Source organism: Sapajus apella, unplaced genomic scaffold, assembly GCF_009761245.1.
Source record: "Sapajus apella isolate SASKATOON/1434 unplaced genomic scaffold, GSC_monkey_1.0 scaffold58, whole genome shotgun sequence".
Classification (NCBI taxonomy): domain Eukaryota; kingdom Metazoa; phylum Chordata; class Mammalia; order Primates; family Cebidae; genus Sapajus; species Sapajus apella.
Window position 1 is genome coordinate 5,976,385 of NW_022436998.1, and position 6,623 is coordinate 5,983,007.

Genomic DNA, 6,623 nt, shown 5'->3' on the forward strand with positions numbered 1-6,623 from the left:
GAAGATTTTGTGGAGTCTTAACCACTAAGTGGAGAGGAGGGTGGGCTTTCCAAGCAGAGGGAGCTCGGTGAGCAGAAGCGCTGAGGGGAGAAACCACCTGGCTTATTCAGGGACTGGAAGCTCTTTGCTACAGCTAGAGCCTGGTTCATGAGAGAGAAACCAGGGAGTGAGAAAGAAGAAGCCAGCCAACTCTGGAAGGACTTGTCTTCCATGCTAACATTGTAGACTTTTCCATTGTCACTGTGGAGCCATCAAAGTGTTTCAAGGAAAGTGAAACCAGAAATAACCTGGCTTCACAGTGGTAAAGCAAAATGCCCTGTTGAAGTGAGTAAATGAGTTATGTGCTTTGAATATCTAACATTCCATGTATTGCCTGTTGTGCCAGATCTTATGCAGTAGTGGCAGAGTGAACCATGCTTTCACTGTAACTAGGATAGTTATAAAATATTTGAGATTTTCTCAGAGGACACAGGCTACTAATAGCTACAACTCCACTATGAGTCTATTCAGGTTTCAATACCAGGAGCATCGTAAACTATCACTCATAAAAATTGTTAGAAAGCAATTTTCTTTCCAGTGATCAGAAGATGACCCCACATTTGTAAAAAAAATATTTAATTAGTGCACATTGTTTATCAGGTCTACCAGCTGCTCATTCTTTTGCTCAGCTGATTAATTTTTACTAAATATCAATAATCTGAGAGGCATTGCGTAACACTGAGAATGTATTCCAATGTGAACAAGACTGCAGGAGCTCTGCTTACATTAGGCTTACATTTGGTTGATGCATATAAACCAATAAATAAACAAGAAAATATCAGGGAGTGATATGTGCTATGAAGGAAAGAAACAGGCTGATCGGATAGAGAGGGAGGAGAGACTTCCTCAGTCAGATGGTCGTGGAATGCAAGTATGATTAAGTCATGGCCTCAGCTTTTAAGGAATGATGAGTTCACCTTGCTTTCATTCTTGCCATCTCCTCAAGGAAAATGAAAGATGTTTTTGGAAAACATTTTGATAGCTAATTTTCTTTTTCTTGGAATATTTAATTTAGGTAATATGTATTTAAAATAAACTTATCATAAAAAATAACATTGATTTAGTAATGCACCATTTTTCCTTGCTCATTTAATGAAACAATATTATTTAAACTGTTTACTTGAATCTTTATTGTTAATAATTCTGTCATGACCAGAGTCATTTAATAGTTTCCACAGCACAAGTTTGAAATTTAATACTTTTTTTTATCTGTCTGTGATGTGTTGACCTCTGGGATTTTTAAAAACCCAGCCACAAACACTTATTCCCATGATGAGCTCAATTATTTCACATTCCAAAAGGTGTCTCTTCAGTGTAATCATTTATGTAGAGCCTTTGAAAGTCAACGTCAAAAGGCTAGTTTACAAGTATTCGTCACTTGCAATACAAAAATAAAAATAAAATTTGTATTAAAAGTCTTCGCCTCTTTTTTTTTGACTATTCTGTCAATAAACATTCCAAGCTAGAATTAATAGAGGTGATTTCAGTTAATGTTCTCACTAAACACTTTTCAACCAGTCCATAAGAAAAGTTCATCTTCTTTTTAAGTATTTTTTTTTTAATTCAACATTTTGGAGGCCAGGCATGGTGGCTCACACCTGTAATCCCAGCACTTTGGGAGGCCAAGGCAGGAGGATCACCTGTCGGGAGTTAAGAGACCAGCCTGACCAACATGGAGAAACCCCATCTCTACTAAAAATACAAAATTACCCCAGGCCTGGTGACAGATGCCTGTAATTCCAGCTACTCAGGAGGCTGGGGCAGGAGAATCACTTGAACTCGAGAGGTACCACTGCTCTCCAGCCTGGGCAACAAGAGTGAAACTTTGTCTCAAAAAAAAAAAATCAACATTTTACATGCATATTGTTTTGAAACTCAAATACTTGCACAAGATTGAAAGACAGCAGCACCCAAGCTTTCTTTTTTCTTCTTTGATCATTTTGAACATAATGTTTCCCAAAGGTAAGGTGATGGAGATAAAAACTTTTGTGTATTTGCATATCTAAAAATTTCTAAAGATATTTTTATTCTATTCTCATGCCCAGTTGATAGTTTGGCAGGCTATGGAATTTTATGTTAGATACCATTTTTCTTCAGAATTATGAAGGCATGGCTCTATCATTTTGGCAATAGTAGTTGCCATATTTGACTTCCAGTGTTGTCTGTAAGCAGGCCTGATGCCATTCCTGTTCCTGATCTTTTTATGTGACCATTTTTCCCCTCTCTTTTCTGGAAGCTTTTTAGAAACTTTTCAACTTCTGTTCTCAATTCCAGCATGGAAAGAGCTGGGAATTCATCACTTACATTCCTACAACAAGGAAAAAGCAGAACAAACTGAAAATCAGTAACTTCTCTTTGGTCCGTCAGAAAATTGTGGGCGATTTCTACCACCCTGAAATCTGAAGAGCTAGGAAAATAACAAAAAATGACAGCTGAGATCAGCTTACCTGCCATCCATAAACTGGTAGGAATACTTAAATGGTCATTCTGACAAGTTGCTTGAGGCTGAGTGTGGACTAGTGTGAGTGAGGAACTCGTTAAGGGATGCAGTCAGGTGAAGGTCTCTACTCTTGTGGGTTATATGTCGAGGAATATCACAACATTCTCATGGAAGACACAAAACATAACAAAACAAAAAACTCTCAAGTCTCTGGCAGGAAAAAGGGAAAGGTTTACTTTTGAAATGTGCCCAGTCTCACTTTGAGGGAAGGGCGATTACCCAACTTTAACCCTCTCTATCCTTCCTGTCTCATAAGAAGCATGGAGGAAATGCTAAGAAATACTTGGAACGATTACAGCCCAGGGACACAGGTCCAAGAAGAGACTGAAATGTAATCAGAAGATTGTAGAATGCTTCTTTCCCCCATACCTTACCACCACATCAATTCCCACATAATAACAGTGAATTAAAGCTGAAAGAGCTGCAAGGTACAGATGCTATTTTTTTTTTAATGTCATTAGGAAAACCCAAAGATAATGGAGTCAAAAACAAGGACATGAGAGGAATTTGAAGCTTCTGGTACCTACAGCTACAGCAACATAAACTCAGCCAACTCCTAGCCAAGTAACGTAATACTTCACATTAAAGGTCCTTTTACCTCAGTTTCTAATATCTGGGATATCATATCTAGCTTTCAACAAAAATTACAAGACCCACTGACAGACAAGAAAAAACAGAGCCTGACGAGGTGAAGCAAGCATCAAATTTGACATACATTTTGGAATTGACTAGTCAGAACATTTGAAACAACAATGATTAATATATTTAGAGTGCTAATGGAAAAGGGAGACAATATGCACAAACAGATGGGTAATATGAGAAGAGACATGAAAACTAGTAAGACCAACATGACATGCTGGATATTAAAAACACTTAACAAAATGAAGAATATTCTTGAATGAGTTCATCAGTAGACCAGACATGGCTAAGGAAAAAAATCAGTAAACTTGGAGATATGTCAATAAAATTTTCCCAAGGTGAAATTCAAAAAGAGAAAAGAATAATGAGGACAGGGCAGAATATCCAAAACTATGGGATGATTTTTAAAAGTGTGAAGTATACCTAATTGGAATTCTAGAAAGAGACAAGAGAATGGAGAAGAAATATTTTAAATAATAATGTCTGAGAATTTCAAAAATTAATAACAGACACCAAACCACAGATCCAAGAAGTTCGGAGAACACTAAACGGCATAAATAGCCCCCAAAAATCTACAGCTTGGCATAGTATATTCAAACTACCGAAAATCAAAACAAGAAAAAATCTTGAAATAAGCCACAGGGAGGAATAAAACTTTATTTATTGGTTTTCCAATGATTAGAATTACAATAGACTTCTTTTTAGAGACCATACAACTGAGAAGTGAGTGGGTTAAAATATTTAAAGTGTTGAGGGTAAATGTATTTTTGTCACATGATGGATTGTTTCAATCTTTTATCTCCAAGAATTTTTTTTATTTCTTTGATAATTTCATCTCCTCTCTGTTCTATCAAGATCTACTAGTTTTTGGATTTTGGATTTTCCATACTGGCTCTCTAATTTTTATATCTTTTTCATGTTATTTTTTATCCTTCATCATTTTTGTTCCATTTCAACTTTGTCTTACCACTTTTTTTGAGGTGTTACTATTATTATTTCTTCAACTATCATGCTTTTTTTTTTATTTTCTTTTTTTTTTTTTTTTTTTTCTTGAAACAGGATTTCACTCCGTTGCCCAGGCTCAACCTCCAGAATAGCTGGGACTATAGGTGCTTACCACCATGTCAGACTAATTTTTTTCTTTCTTGTAAAGATGGGATTTTGCTGTTTTTTCAAGGCTGGTCTCGAACTCCACCTCAGCCTCCCAACCAAAGTGCTGGGATTAGAGGTCTGAGCCACTGCACCTGGCCTCAATAGCACTTTTTGCACTGGCATTATTTATTTATTATTGTAGCCTATGTTTCATTTCTCAGAAGATGATGTCTTGTAATCCCTCAACTCTGAGCTCATACATAGGATGAAGCAACAAAAAACTGATTATAATCTCTCTGCAAGAGCTTGAGTTTGTTGGTTGGGCTTCACTGTAAGGTGATCTGGCTCAGCCTTTTCTTTGGAGAAATGCTGCTGAGAGTTCTTTTGGGTTTTTTTTCCTCTGGGGTTAGTCAGATTCTTTAGAGAAGGCTCCCATCTCCTTTCTGGAAGGTATAACCTTGACTGCAGCATTCTAGAGTGGTGGGAGAAAGCTAGACATTTAGCATTCAGGGCAGTAAGATATAGTGGTTAAGAGAAAGCACTCTGAAACCACCCACTCTGTGAGTTTAGGCAAGTTTTATAACCTCTGTATGCAGTCATTCCCTCAGTATCGGTTGGGCATTGATTCCAGGAAACACCTTAGATACCAAAATCCATGGATGCTCAAATCTCTTATATAAAATAATGTAGTATTTGCATATAACCTGTGCATATCCTCTCATATACTTTAAATAACCTCTAAGTTACAATATGTAATACAGTGTAAATGTGTAAATAGTTATACTGTGTTTAGGGAATAATGACAAGAAAAAAGTCTGTACATGTTCATTACAAATGCAACCATCCTTTTTTTGTTTTTTGTTTTTTTTTTTTTTTTTCAAATATTTTTGTTTTTTTTTTTTACTTTTTATTTTTTTTTTTTTACTTTATTTTTTATTATTATTTATTTATTTATTTATTTTCCCATTTATTTATTTTATTGCATTTTAGGTTTTGGGGTACATGTGAAGAACATGCAAGATTGTTGCATAGGTACACACATGGCAGTGTGATTTGCTGCCTTCCTCCCCATCACCTATATCTGGCATTTCTCCCCATGCTATGTCTCCCCAACTCCCCACCCCCCCCTGTCCCCCCCCCATTTTCCCCCCACAGACCCCAGTGTGTGATGCTCCCCTCCCTGTGTCCATGTGTTCTCATTGTTCAACACCTGCCTATGAGTGAGAACATGCATGTTTGATTTTCTGTTCTTGTGTCAGTTTGCTGAGAATGATGGTTTCCAGATTCATCCATGTCCCTACAAAGGACATGAACTCAACGTTTTTGATGGCTGCGTAATATTCCATGGTGTATGTGTGCCACATTTTCCCTGTCCAGTCTATCATCGATGGGCATTTGGGTTGGTTCCAGGTCTTTGCTATTGTAAACAGTGCTGCGATGAACATTCATGTACATGTGTCCTTATAGTAGAACGATTTATAATCCTCTGGATATATACCCAGTAATGGGATTGCTGGGCATATGCTGTTTTATTGTGCTTTGCTGATACTGTGTTTTCTACAGATTGAAAGTTGTGACAAATCTGCCTTGAACAATCTATTGATGCCATTTTCCCAATCTGTGCTCCTTTCATGTCTCTTTGTCACATTTTGGTAATTCTTACAATATTTCAAACTTTTATCTATTATTATAACTCTTATGGTGATCTGTGATCAGTGATGGTTTTGTGGTGCCACAAAGGTCAGACACTGAACTTAATCAGTATGTGTTGTGCTTTGACTGTTCCACTGACCCGCAGTTCCCCTCTCTCTCCCTCTCCTCAGGCCTCCCTATTCCCTGAGACACAACAATGTTGAAATTAGCCCACTTACAAACCCTATAATGGCCTCTAAGTATCCAAGTGAAAGGAAAAATCATACATCTCTCACTTATTAGAAACTAGAAATGATGAAGCTTTGTGAGGAAGGCATGTGAAGAGCTGAGATAGGCCAAAATCTAGGCCTCTTGTGCCAGTTAGCTAAGTTGTGAATACAAAAGAATAGTTCTTGAAGGAAATTTAAAAAGTACTATTCCAGTGAACACACAAATCATAAGAAAGCAAAACAGCCTATGACCAAAAAAGTTTTGGGTCTGGATAGAAGATCAAACCAGCCACAACATTCCCTTGAGCCAAAGCCTAATCCAGAGCAAGGCTCTAATTCTCTTTGGTTCTCTGAAGTCTGAGAGATGTGAGAAAGCTGCAGAAGAAAGTTGGAAGCTAGCAGACGTTGGTTCATGAGGCTTAAGAGCAGAAGTTTCTCCATAACATAAAAGTACAAAGTGAAGCAGTAAGTTATCCAGGAAATATAGCAAA